The sequence below is a fragment of the Chelonia mydas genome, chromosome 17 (genome assembly GCF_015237465.2).
Source record: "Chelonia mydas isolate rCheMyd1 chromosome 17, rCheMyd1.pri.v2, whole genome shotgun sequence".
NCBI classification, from domain to species: domain Eukaryota; kingdom Metazoa; phylum Chordata; order Testudines; family Cheloniidae; genus Chelonia; species Chelonia mydas.
In genome coordinates this window covers 18,615,313-18,630,064 of record NC_051257.2, presented here as the reverse complement: position 1 = coordinate 18,630,064, position 14,752 = coordinate 18,615,313, and the positions used below count along the sequence as shown (strand labels likewise).

Below are 14,752 nucleotides of genomic sequence, written 5' to 3'. Positions count from 1 at the left end.
ATCTTTAAGGCAATAAGAATCCTACAAATTTTATTTCTTCTTTCTGCTCACCCCCAAGTCGTCATACAATAGAATATAAAACCCAGCAAATGTTATTTTTGTATCAGGAACAGCAAAGGAATTGTACTGTAAATTTGCCCCGATTCAACCATGCGAGGGACCAATCTGGCAGATCATCCATCTTGTTCACTGTACACTGTCAGGGATGGCATGAATTCCCTACATGATAAACAGATTTCTTCTCAGGTCTGTGTCCTTTAACCCACGTCAAGGTCAAAATTATGGCTGCCTGGCTAATAAACTGCACAGCAATGGTTCAAGTTCCTTCTAATTTTGTCGCTTGTGCCAGCTTAAACAAATCTTACCAAATAACTAGAGCAGCTGCAAATTTCCTATGCAATTCTACATACATGCACTGCAAACCACACATATACAGTACAGTAAAAACCAAAACACCTCACAGAGGACTAAACAAAAGCATTCACCAGTGTCTATTTTTTCAGCCTGTAACTGCAGACATCAAAGGTAAAACAACATATTTCTCTCCTATCACTAAAATGTGGTATGTTGCAGACAGAGTGGATTAGTTACATTTTTTAAAAAAAACATATCAACAGCCTCCTGGGATTTTGTTTTTAAGAGCAACCAACCTTTTTATTTACTCAAAAAGGTAAAAATATCTGAATCTGATTTTGGAATGCAACACAAAGGAAAACAACGGGTCTATTCTAGGAGCACTCAGTGTATTGTGATTTCAAACTATGTATTATACACACACACACACACAAGATAAACAAACAAAATACACTCTACATTCATTCTTGTGAATTTCCCTTAATTTAAAAGCATTTTCAAAATCAGACATTTCTGAGAAGCTAGAAATTAATTCCTCAAGAAAATGAAATCACAAAGCAGATATTCTTTGTTACTCTATGTAGAAAACTATTTTGTTTTTAAAAGGATTTTAAAGTAGAAGTTGCTAACAAAAGAAAGGGAAAAAATCTAATTTAACAATTGTTGACCTCCTAATCTGCAGTCATTTCATGTGTTTTATGATATAATTTGTGAGTGCCCATGTCTCTTGACTCCCTGGCAGGAAAAAAACAAAATTCAGGGACACCTGAGAAATAGCAGATTAAGGATTCCAAAAAAACAGCAGTTGCAAAGGGCTAATGAAAACAATATAGTAAAATAATGTTTCTTTGATACATCATCTGCTTCTCACATCCCAGATTTGAGTGAGAAATACTACTGAAATATGAGTGATCAAATTGATTAAGTTTGTATAATAAACATGTATGTGCAAGTGTTTACACACATATTTATGTTTAGAAAGAGGGACCGTACTACTGGTTGGGGGGTAACAGATTTTATTATCATGAGTTGGGGTGATCACATCATTCAAATGGCAAAGCCCAGGGGCCCCAGTTAATGACTACGGCACCTTAATCAGTCCACATAAAAGCTTTATTATACCAAAGAGGTTATGCATGTTATTTAAAGGGCATCTATGCAGTATTATGAGTTAGAAAGAGCTTCCATGATGTTCTCTCTTCCACTAAGACCACTATTTTGAGGGCAGATATTTCAACGTGGAATGTTTGCAAACACTGCTACCTTGACTTTAGCCATAGCATCTGGTTGAAATTCAAGGGGGCTGTTGTGTGGTTTGTAGGGATCTCTCTTGTTTCTTGTCTTGGGAAGGATTTTTATAATATCTAAAACAGGAATAACTTTTGTATGCACACCCCTTCTAAGATCATCATTACACTATATGCTGAGAAAAATAACGAAAGGTTGAAGGATCAGGTACATAGCATATATATTTATTTTGTAAAGCTCTCAGATATACTGGTTGTGAAAGATGTAATATTTAAAAGGGATAAAATAGTCATACCTAATATAATTATATATAGAAACGCAAAAAACTAGTGATAGTGCAACATGAAGGATGAGAAATCAAGTACTCTAAAGCTGGAGTCTGACTGTGCAGGGTTGTGTCAGCTGCAGGGGGGCTGGAACAATTTGTACAGTGGGGGTGCTGAGAGACATTGAACCAAACTCTAAACCCTGCGTATGATGGAAACCATTCCTAGCCAGGGGGTGCAGCAGCACACCTAGTTCCAGGACCTATGGTCAGCTGAGCAGTATGTTTCCAACAAGCCTGCCTTCTTGTTCTGTAGAATATAATGTTTTACATAATCCCGCACATTCACCCCCCCAAAATTGTCTATCCTTATATGGCTGCTTTCAAATGTGAATTGAATATAATGAGTGAAGTGATGTCGGCTGAAAGTGCAGACAACCGGAATCATTTGAGAAGTGTGATCAGACCCTCTTCATCACTGAAGCCTACAGATGACAGTTGAGATGTCGACATTGTTAACCATCTTACAGCTGATCAAAACAGCCAAGAAGAGAGAGAAACGATCATATTACAATGGTCTGCACAGTTAATCTGGGTCGCATCTGATGCAGCTGGAGCGTGGCTTGTGGACAAAGCTTGGGAGGGTCCCACTATTCTCCTTGCATATAAACTGTTCATAAGTTAGGAAATTCCAAAAGTTAAGGTTCTACTGCAACCAGGAGTGTGGGATAAGAACAAAATAAAGCTAAATAAAGGAATGAATGTAAAATAAGTCAACATTGCCCATCTGCTTTCTATTTTTGTTTTCTTTCTTAAATGTGAATTATATTATTTTTATAACATAAAAAATTGAAAGCTATCCAATATGGTTGTGTTAATGCTGCAGAAAAATACCTACATTTTGGAATTTCCTGACCAGTGATAGTTTGATTGCTCAATCTTAATGCTGATATTTATATTTAATTCCTGTGATTTAAGAGAAAAAAACTGCAAAATTGCATTCTACTCTGAACTGAGAGAACACGACTTGACTCTGGTTGAGCAAACTGCAAAGCTGGCTGAGAACAATATATCGACCTCCTCATTATTACATGAACCACAGATTTATGTTCTGTGGTTGTGCATTCCCTATTGCAGTGGATGAAGCCACAACAAGCTTAAAAGTGGGTATTTTTCAATCCAACCTCCTCTGCGCATTCCTTCCACTTTTTCTCATCACCAAAGTTCTATAAAACACCACAGAGTCTGAAGCACCGCTCAGAGCTCTTGCTTTCATTCGTCAGTTTTGGTTGTACATTCTACTGGACCTAGTAATGGATTTTTCTGTTCTTCTGCTGGATTTTCTGACCCTAGGCAAGTCGGTCTGCCATTTTTCTGTACAGAACTCTACCACATTCTCCCATCCTAAGGTGATAACAGTTCTGAAAAGCTTATTTAATATATTTCCTCCAGTGTGCGAGTCACTATCTTCTGGAATTTGAATGTGATACTTAAGTTGGTGGAACAATCATTTAAAAGCCACTGCCAGGATATGCCTGGCCTCCCCCTTGTTGAAAAATCATCACTGGTGGTGATTTTATCAGCTTGGATAGTCTCAGATATTACCACAGCAGTGTTCTATAAGGAAATGGTAGCATTATACCCATGTTCTAAAGTCTTGTCAAAGTGAGTCTCTGATTTCCATATAAAAAAAATCAACAATAAGTTTTTCCCCCCAAAGCCCATTCATAACCAAGAAAGACTAGGCTTCTTCAAAAGTGAAGAGGGCACTTTGTTCCTATCTATACAGAAATAAGTCATTTTGCAAAACCTCTAGATTGCTGGAAACTCAGGAAGATAATACTAGGGAGCAATCAATTGCCACTCAGATTGTCTAATTCAGTAGTTTTCAACCAGGGGTCCACAGACTATGTCTAAGATTTCCAAAGAGGTTCGCACCTCCATTTGAAATTTGTTAAGGGTCTGCACATGAAGAAAAGGTTGAAAACCACTTGTCTAAATGAATTAGACGATCTACAAATTCTTGCTATGATTGAGTGACGATTTCGGTACTAATGTGTTGGAGTGCATTCCACCAGATCCAAGACAGCCACTACTGCATGTCTCTGAAATGTCATACCTTTATATAGTATTACTCTACGGATCTAATTCATAGGTCAGATGCGGCATTTGAAAGAACATTTCTGCAATATCTTTTTAGTTGAGAGTCCCTGTTTGGTCAAGGATTGAGTCTGCTTGTTCATCACCTAAAGTGGGGAATGAAAGGGGCAATGCTTGGAAATGAAAACAACAGCCACTTACAAAGCTAGTACAGATGACTGCTACGTCGAATCACATTATCCTCCCCCACAGTTTCAGAGTATTACAATGGATTCTGATTTAGTGGAAGGAACTGAGTGTCAGGTGGATCTGCACTGGACACACGCACACAGAGATATAACGTCCAATGGATACTCCCAACAATAATGCCCTGAGCATCAGCACCAAATGCATACATTCTTCATGGAGAGTGTTATATGAGATATCAATTATTATCATGAATGATTAGAAGATATTACAGCCAAACTTTGATTACTTGAATCTCAATTAACTAAACTAAACTTCCCACTCCTCCAAAGGTCAGATGCACCACATTAAAATGGAAGTGGATGATTGGGGAGCCAGTCCAGCAAGCTCTGAAGTCTCTCCAGAGTCCTTAAAACCTGCAGGTTCAGCAGGACTTCAGGGCGTAAGTCTCACTTCAGGTAAAAGGACAAGTGGACCTGAATCTTACTTTCACTGCTTTTACATGGGTCTAACTCCACTGAATTCAATTGACTTATTCTGGATTTACAGTGATGTAAGATAAAAATCAGACCTAAACTCACCCCCACTCATAGTCTGAAAATTGTGGGCATGCTTGAAATTTACGTAAAACTGGGGTTCTCTTGTACATGCTCAAAGGAAAGATTTCCCTTTTTCTTCATGTGGACTATGCAGGGGATTATATCCTACAATTGCAGGAGGATGGATGGGATAATCTATCAGATTTGTGATGTATCTTATTTTGATTCTTTCAACTGCAAGTAGCTTTTGCAGCAGCACCTCCTCAACTGTACATTAACACTACCCAGATCTACAGAAGATAGCCAGCAGGAGGTTCATCCTGGAGAGAAACAACAGATACTGGTGTTCAGAGGCTTGCACGTAGTGATTGACTTGACTAGTTACAAACTCTTTAGAACAGCATGGACTTGAACATGATCGAGACAATAGGCATGGAAGTATCCCCGCCAAAAGAGGTAAATGGATGATGGTGCAGTGTTAAAATACTAGGTGATGGATGCAACCTTGTCAATCCCAGAAGCATGACAGCCTAGAAGGTGACATATCCTGGTAGGATGTCTACAGCATGGTTTCTTAAGCAGAACTGTTAGTATTTCTTCTGAGGACTATGGATCCCAGGAAGCTACGCTCTCATTTCTACAGGCTTGGCAGCAAGTGGTTTCCTTCCCTTTTGTCCTTTTGCCAAGACAATGTAATCCAAAGCCTTTTGGTAGGACAAGAGCGATCTGGACCAAATCCATCTGAGTTCTCAGAGCAAATTAAAAATTTACTGTGTTGAGACTTTTTCTGTGGCACATTTGACTTCCAGAAAGAAGTACTCAGTCCTATATTAGCTCAACAATAATGGAGTGAATATACGGTTGAATGTGTGTTACTGCCAAAAGGTACAAAACATAAAGATGTTGGGGAAAGACCATCTGAAACACAGAAGGTATTCAGGGGCCTCTAACAGGATTAAGAAAAGTATTATATTCTGAAGGCAGCAGGCAGACAACAGCTGCCTTAAGTTTTAGGCAGAAGTGGATTGAAAAAGCAGATCCACTATAATTTTCAGAGACAAATCTCTGCAGTTTATCCAATCCACTATTTAAATTTCAGCACACAGCCCTCTATATACAGTAATAACCTAAATTCCATTTAGTGTTCATTTGAGCAGTCAGGATAAAGTCATTTCTTATTATCTCCCCACTGTGTAAAAAACAGCTTGAAGGTAGGTAGTCAGCAAGCATTTTCACCAAAAAGTAATTATTGTAAGTGACATTTTTACTGCTGGCATGCCATAAGGCGAACTGTGCATTTGGAAGGACAAGTTGCTGGAACAAAATGACAGGGTACTCTGTGACATTCTGACAATAACCCAAACATTATTTAGCTGGCGATTGGCTTGATGCACCACTTTTCATAATGTCCATAGCTAAGGCTTCCGGTCCATACCAAACAAGTCATATTCAAGTTACCTATAAATGAATATCAGAACAACAACATAGGACATGTAGTAGTGAGAAGATACAATAATCTGGTTATTTTTTCTATGGCAAATTATTATAGAAGAGGAAGACAGATAAACATCAACAAAGGATTCTCTCACCACCTCCCAGAAGAGCATTTGATATCTGAGAGCCTGTTTTTACCCACAGATGAGTTGATGGGCAATAAACAGATTTGGATAGGTTGCCCAAGATCAAAGTGGCTCATACTGAGACTAGATTAGCTCCTAGTTTTTCCTGTCTAATTATTAGTTTGTACAATATCTCCATTTTAAAGATTAAAAACCAGAGTATACTGGGCCTACTCTCGCTGATGTATCTTTAGGGCCTTATCCATTTCCAAGTAAAGTCAACTGCAATACTCCCACTGAGTTATGCATTCGGTTTTCTGGCATCTGAAAATTTCATGCAGAATTTGGTCTCCATTTTTCTACACTGTGATTTTAACTCCTGCACAGGAATTTATGTCTTCACACAGTAATGAGCTTTTTGTGCACCAGTGGTGAAATGAAACACAAGTTTGATCTACGTGAGTAATAAATCAGCTAAGCATTTGTGGCACAATACTACAATAAAGCCCTCTTATGACTAATTAATAGTACTGATTTATGAACATTGAATATTTTCTCAGAGGTAGTGTTTTAATGGATTTATTTTCAACGAGTGAACCTTGCCTATTCACAATTTGCACATTAATATGGCTTATGAAAATAAGCCATCTCTCCAGAGCCTAAATGTGTGAGACAGACACATACAATAATGTAAAGCAAGTATGTATATAAATTCATGGTAGTGAATGCCAGCTATTGTTAAGATTATAGATTTCCCTGGATGATTCTTGTGTGGTGGTTGTAGTGTTTATAACTGAATAAATAAATAAGAATGTTAGAATGAAAAAAACTCTTAGGTCTGAAACTTTCCAGACTTGGTCTTGCCTCAGAGGTGAATTTTTGTGGGTGACAGAAAAAATCTGAAAAAAATCCCTTCTGCGTCAAACATTTGTGTGTTTTTGAAAGAAAAAAAAAATCAATTTAATTCCTTGAACCAATAATTCAAAAATTACATAATGAAAACAAAAAAGCCTAGGCTGGTCACCTGGCTACTACTTCGTCGTCTTTACATTCTGGGAAAAAAATGAAAAACAAAGGCCCCTGCACTGCAAATACTCATGCTCATGAATGTGTCTAAGGTTACACATGTGCAGAAATGTTTGCAGAATTAGGGCCAAAGGTTGTGACCACTTGAATAAAGTTACTTCTGAGCATTGGCAAGGGATTATATAATCTCGCCACAATTTTATGCTGCATTTTCCACAATGTTATGCTCGTTCCACACTTACATTTATATATAAATTTTCAGCTGTGGGCACCTGAAATATGTAGCAAAACTAGATGGAGTTCAGAAAAGAGCAACCAAAATGGCAACTGAAGGGCCTGACATAGGGTGGGCTTTCAAAAGTCCTCGAGAGAGTTAGGTACCCAACTCCCATTGGCTTTTAATGGGAGCTGGGCATCTAACTTGATTAGATACTTTTGAAAATTCAACCCATAGTGCCCAATATTACTACAAATTACGTCCCTTCAGAACTCCCTTTGACTACATGATGTTTGCTAGCAGTGGTAAAGGCCCTATTGTAGATCAGGTGCAGGCAGTTTTAAATATAGTATTTCAAGAGCAGAGAAGAAAACGTCACTTCCTTAGTCTCTACCATACCATCTCTATTGATATATAGTCCCAAACTGCCTTAATTTATAATGTGATAGGGTGGCAAAGATGTCAATTAGGCCAGAGCTCAGTCGAAACAAATGCTTTTATCATTGTCTAGCACTGGTACTGGCAACCAGTGAGAAAAGTTCAAGTTTATGTCTAGACTGCCCCACAGTTGAGACTACGCAGTGTGCATACAGATGCTCCGCAGTTACTCCCCTGTGTGAATGCTGCAGGTACAAATGAAAAGGTGCCAAGTTTGTATTAATGTAGTCTGTTTAAAGAGGACGAGGTTAATGTGAGCTACGTACCTTTTATAGAGTAGCAGCCGTTTTAGTCTATATCCACAAGAAGAATAGGAGTACTTGTGGCACCTTAGAGACTAACAAATTTATTAGAGCATAAGCTTTCGTGGGCTACAGCCCACTTCATCAGATGCATAGAATGGAACATATAGTAAGTATATACATATATATACATATATATACATATATACACACACACACACACACACACACACACACACACAGAAGGTGGAAGTTGCCATACAAACTGTAAGAGGCTAATTAATTAAGATGAGCTATTATCAGCAGAAGAAAAAAAACTTTTGTAGTGATAATCAAGATGGCCCATTTAGACAGTTGACTAGAAGGTGTGAGGATACTTAACATGGGGAAATAGATTCAATATGTGTAATGACTCAGCCACTCCCAGTCTCTATCCAAACCCAAGTTAATGGTATCTAGTTTGCATATTAATTCAAGCTCAGCAGTTTCTCGTTGGAGTCTGTTTTTGAAGCTTTTCTGTTGCAGAATTGCCACCCTTAGGTCTTTTACTGAGCAGCCAGAGAGGTTGAAGTGTTCTCCTACCGGTTTTTGAATGTTATGATTCCTGATGTCAGATTTGTGTGCATTTATTCTTTTGCATAGAGACTGTCCGGTTTGGCCAATGTACATTGCAGAAGGGCATTGCTGGCACATGATGACACATATCACACTGGTAGATGTGCAGGTGAACGAGCCCCTGATGGCATGTCTAATGTGATTAGGTCCTATGATGGTGTCACTTGAATAAATATGTGGACAGAGTTGGCATCGGGCTATGTTGCAAGGATAGGTTCCTGGGTTAGTGTTTTTGTTGTGTGGTTGCTGGAGAGTATTTGCTTTAGGTTGGGGGTCTGTCTGTAAGTGAGGACTGGCCTGTCTCCCAAGATCTGTGAGAGTGATGGGTCGTCCTTCAGGATAGGTTGTAGATCCTTGATGATGCATTGGAGAGGTTTTAGTTGGGGGCTGAAGGTGATAGCTAGTGGCGTTCTGTTATTTTCTTTGTTGGGCCTGTCCTGTAAGAGGTGACTTCTGGGTACTCTTCTGGCTCTGTCAATCTGTTTTTTCACTTCAGCAGGTGGGTAGTTTTAAGAATGCTTGATAGAGATCTTGTAGGTGTTTGTCTCTGTCTGAGGGATTGGAGCAAATGCAGTTGTATCTTAGAGCTTGGTTGTAGACAATGGATCATGTGGTGTGTCCTGGATGGAAGCTGGAGGCATGTAGGTAAGTATAGTGGTCACTTGGTTTCCGGTATAGGGTGGTGTTTATGTGACCATCTCTTATTAGCACAGTAGTGTCCAGGAAATGGACTGCTTGTGTGGATTGGTCTAGGCTGAGGTTGATGGTGGCATGGAAATTGGTTGAAATCATGGTGGAATTCCTCAAGAGTTCTTTTCCATGGGTCCAGATGATGAAGATGATATCAATGTAGCGCAAGTAGAGTAGGGGCGTTAGGTACCCGCATGGCCCCACAGTAAGCCAAGAATAACGCTTCCTTAGCTCTCATCCCCCAACGCCCCTACTCTACTAGTCAATAAAAGACTTAAGGGTGGCAGTTTTGCAACAGAAAAGCTTCAAAAACAGACTCCAATGAGAAACTGCTGAGCTTGAATTAATATGCAAACTAGATACCATTAACTTGGGTTTGGATAGAGACTGGGAGTGGCTGGGTCATTACACATATTGAATCTATTTCCCCATGTTAAGTGTGACCTTCTTGTCAACTGTCTAAATGGGCCATCTTGATTATCACTACAAAAGTGTTTTTCTCCTGCTGATAATAGCTCATCTTAATTAATTAGCCTCTTACAGTTTGTATGGCAACTTCCACCTTCTCTGTATGTGTATTTTATATATCTTCTTACTATATGTTCCATTCTATGCATCCGATGAAGTGGGTTGTAGCCCACAAAAGCTTATGCTCTAATAAATGTTAGTCTCTAAGGTGCCACAAGTCCTCCTGTTCTTTTTAGGTACTTTTTAGTTCACGCCCACAGGATCCACAGGGGGAGTTGGTATGCACTGCTATTCACTTACAGATAGCTTATCTAATTGGCTAAAGAATGCTTTATTCACCCTCTGACTTTAAACCAAATTTATAACCCACCGGAAGCATATTAGGCTCCAAACAGGATTTGTGTCCACATGCAGCATGGATAATAGTTTGTTAGCAACTTCAGCAGTTAACAGTGTTTTATCCTTACCAGGGCCTAGGCTGATACACAGTTGCCTTCTTGTGTAACTGGTTCTTCAAAGTATTTTGCTTTGGGGGCTGTCCTGTGCTACTAGTTTGGCTGGTCGTCTGTTTCTCAAGCCCTCTGTGGGTGTGTCTTCTAGGCAATCTATGCACTATGGTGTAGCTGCCCAGGTGCTCCCTGATACAAAGAGGTGCTGATACAAAGAGTTCTGCAGCACAGTAAGAATTAATATGCAAACATGGCTATGAGGGAAGAGATACTGCACTATTGACATAAACCAAAACATATAATAAGTAAACATATAATAAGTAACAAGTAACCTCTGACTGGTTACAAAGTTACACTTGTAGTTGCAGAGTTGAGGGGTCCTAAAGAGAATATCTGTATTCACCAATAATGGGCAGTGTGAACATCAAGGATGTAGAGAATTACAATATTTAAGCTTCTATTAAGGGTATAACTAGATGTAATGGGACAAAATTAAGAAAAGAGAAATTTAGGCTACCAGGAAAAGCTTCTTGGCAGTGCTATTAGCCTCTGGAATTAGATAGCACTTTTTAAAAAAAAAAGATTGGACAAAACTCCAAAAGATATGGTTTAAGGAACACTCTTGAACTGGTCCAGGGATGGACTAGATGATCATTACATTAATGCACTTTTTGAAAAACAAGGAAGAAAACCGGGGGCTTGTGTTAGCATATAGACAATCACAGTTTTTAGAACCACAGCTGAGATAATTTTAGAAGATTATTTTTAAGTTAAATCAAATTTTAATTTATACATTTAACACTCGGATCCTGGCAGGTTTTTAAGACACCATTGTACACCACCAAGCCCTCTTTAAAAACCTGATTTTTCTGTGTTGCCATAACTCACTACTTCTTCAGAAATCCATATTGATTTAAGAATACAGTAACTTAAAAAAATTATCTTCAGTAACCCTATTACTAAAGCAGCTTGTGTGTAGGAACAGTTTTATTAATGAGTTCCTGAAGATTAAACAAATATCTGTCATAAAAACATCCTACTAAGATGCCAAAAACAAAACTTGTGTTTAAATTGCCTTATTGTGAGCAAAGATTAATCATTATATGACAATTTTTCACCGATTCAATGCTTCTAAGAGGTCCTAACTTCGTTATTATTGTAACATCTTTGCTGATGCTCCAGCCAGTTAGAGACTAGAGCTCATCATGCTATCACCATCATATTCGTTTGGTCCTCTCTCCACCTCAAGCTTCTTAACAAACTTAGATAGAGTATGCAGGTACTTCTATGAACGTGTTCAGTGTCTTAACCTCATTTGCCCCTGGATATACAGCTTAAACCAGGTGCAACAGCATACATATGTCCAGTGTACATCCTGTTCTGTACTGAAGAATATCCCCCCCTCACTAAACAATGTGGACATTCATTTGCTAGGGGCAAGATACTTGAGGGGTTAATATCTGGATTCTTTTTCTCATAAGAAAGGCCAAACCATCACCAGTCATATATGTTGGTATAGCAAACTGCTCTTCATCTTAACAGAAAGCGGCTGAATGGACTGTCCCTGCATGTTACTGTACTAAATGCAAAACCGTTCTGGAGGAGTACTGGCTAAAGTACTGAAAGAAAATGCCATTTAGATTATACGCAACAATATTATAAAAGCTATTAAGGTACATTATTTTACACATCCTCATAATCTCTCCATACTGCTTTACTTAATTTGTGATAAAATTGTTGAGAAAGGGTACTTAATGTAGGACAGTCAGTAAAAGTAATTTATCATCTTCCCGCTTCGGTGCTCATGTTATCAGCGAACTCATTTTCTGCATTCATCATGCAATCAACCTATTATTTGCATATTAATCAGGCAGTGGACCATGAAAGAGCTGCATCCCAGCCAAATGCTGCACTATCTCAGGAGGAACACTCAGTAATTATCATACATCAGTGTTATGATGTGGTAATTGATTATAACATCTTTCTGTTGCCCCTGGGGAGTCCCACTGCTAACCCAGCTTCAGGCATTCTGTGCAGTTTTCTCTCTGACAATTAGAGAAACCATTGCTGTCCTTTTACTAGATTTTTTTTTACCTTTACAATAGGCAGTTTTAGAGCATTTCCAAGTTACCTTTAAAACAAAAACAAAAAACCTTCACAAGAAAAATAACTGTCTCAAAACAGGAGATTAAAAACACAATTGTGTTCATTCCTGCTCATCCTCTCTCTCAAGGTCTTATGGATTTTTAGGTGCTGATCTTGCTTGCATAATACCAGTAAACAAAATAAAATGTTGAAACTTCACTAGATTGTAATTGTAAAGTTCGTACAAAGGAGAGTTTAGCTGCTTTATTTAGGTGCCAAACGACAGGCTAATTTTGGTCCTCTTGTAAAGGACAAATGAAACATCTGCTAGTTCCAACTTACTCTATATTTAGGATATAAGTTCCAAAAGAGGAAAGGAGAAAAACAAATGTAAAACAAAACTGAAGTTACACTAAGACTAAACAAATTACTTGTTCATCTGGGTGAAAATATGGAGAGTGGGAGGGGGCAGCTTCCATCACCTTTACACATCCCAATATTTCCTTAGAAAGCAAAGGTGTAAAGGAGGGTGCTGTGGTGGAAGAAGTATCTGGGAGGTGGATCTGATGAAGCTTTTTAGGAGAAAGGAGCAGCTAGGGTATGTTTTATAATGTTAGGATAGGGGAAGGAGAAGTGGAAGGAACAAATTGCAAAGATAATTTTTTTTAGAAAAGGAGTATTTGTATCACTGTCCTAGTGTCTGACATGAGATGCGCAGACTACTGATGTCCAAAGGAATTTTGCTGGTGCTCTGCATTTCTCAGGATCATGCCTTTAAAATACTATCAAATGGTGCTTATGTTATTCTGGATGTAGAATACACTTCTTAAAGAGGGACACAGGGTTTCAAATACTATTTTTTTTAAGAAACAAATTTCCTTAAATTTATTATTAGTACCACCTTTGATCATTAAAACTGTAAGAATTTTAAATATCAAATTCACTTTATTTATATTCTTTGTTTAATTTTTGCATTTCACTCAGCTCGAACAATGAAAATAGACCAGTCAGTTTCAGTTTTCTTTATACTTGATTTCTAGTCTATTTAACTTTCTGGTTCCCACACAGTAGCATTATATTTCAACATTTGGTCTGTAGGGGAATGTTGACCTAGAAGAGAAATGGTTTCCATCAGAATTAAAATAATCATAGGAACAATCTTCTGGATGATTGTTTACAAATTTTAAAAAATCTCAAGTATCTATCAAATTAGATTTGACACACACATCTTTTCTTTTCTTCCTCTGCACTGAAACAAAAGGGACAGCCACAAGGTAACTTGGAGGATACTTAATTTTCCAGTAATTTTCAGTTTTCTCTTCTTGGAAATGATTTTACATATTTATCAATCAAACACACAGCTCCTTATAATCTAAACCTGATTTAATTACTTGTCAGAGGTATAATCTGTTACTTTCCACCACAGAATGTTTACTTCATGTTAAGACTAGTTCCTGGGAAACATACCTGCCTTAGAGCTGTATCCTCCTTATGGACTGGAAGCAATGACCTGTACATTTGGAGCATATACTTTCTATTCAGTAACTCAGGAAGGAAACAGTCCATTATCTGTTTTATGCAGTCAAAGCAAGGTAATTCACACCCACCTCAACAGTATTTTACTAAATTGCCAAGCAACCTAAAGTTGTAGTTTGCCTGTATCCATTACCATAGCCAAGGGGATGAAATAGATTAATACCCTCTTTCCCCCCATAACCACTCTTATGTGACCAATCCCAGAAGCCAAACCCTTGTAGCTTCCTATGAAGAGACATGTGCCTCACTTCCCTTCAAGCAACCAAAAACCCAACATGACTCCTCGCCAGCAGACAAACCCTCCCATCACTGAGAGACAAATGCCTTATCCCTAGTGATAAGTACCTTTCCTGACCTCTTTTGCAGCTGCCAAGCCCTCCAGACTTCCTCTCAATATAGAAGAAGGTGCCTGACCCTTCTTCTCAGCTGCCAAACCATCCAGAGCCCTATCTCCCCCCTCCCCAAGCTGTCAGACCTTTGGACACCACAACACAAATACTAAGGCATCCTTTATGTCAAAACTGCTTGCTGATTTAGGGTCAGTTACTCTTACATTCTGGTTTTCAAAATATGAGATCATTCTTTCATACCCAGCTCCTCCTGGAGCTAGCAGCTGGCTGTAGGATCCACAGACTGTTTGTAAAGAGGGAGGGTCAGAGAATTGGGGCTCTCTTATCACAGAGGGAAGATCCCCTCCAAAAAAAGGGATGAATGGGGAAAAAACATAGATGAATG

General features: G+C 38.5%; 1 protein-coding gene across 13 annotated transcripts in view; it reads right to left on the bottom strand.

Annotated features, from left to right (window-relative positions):
• Positions 1-14,752, bottom strand: part of CUX1 (cut like homeobox 1) — a 382,370-nt gene that overhangs the window by 77,052 nt on the left and 290,566 nt on the right. The gene's annotated exons all lie outside the window — the stretch shown is intronic.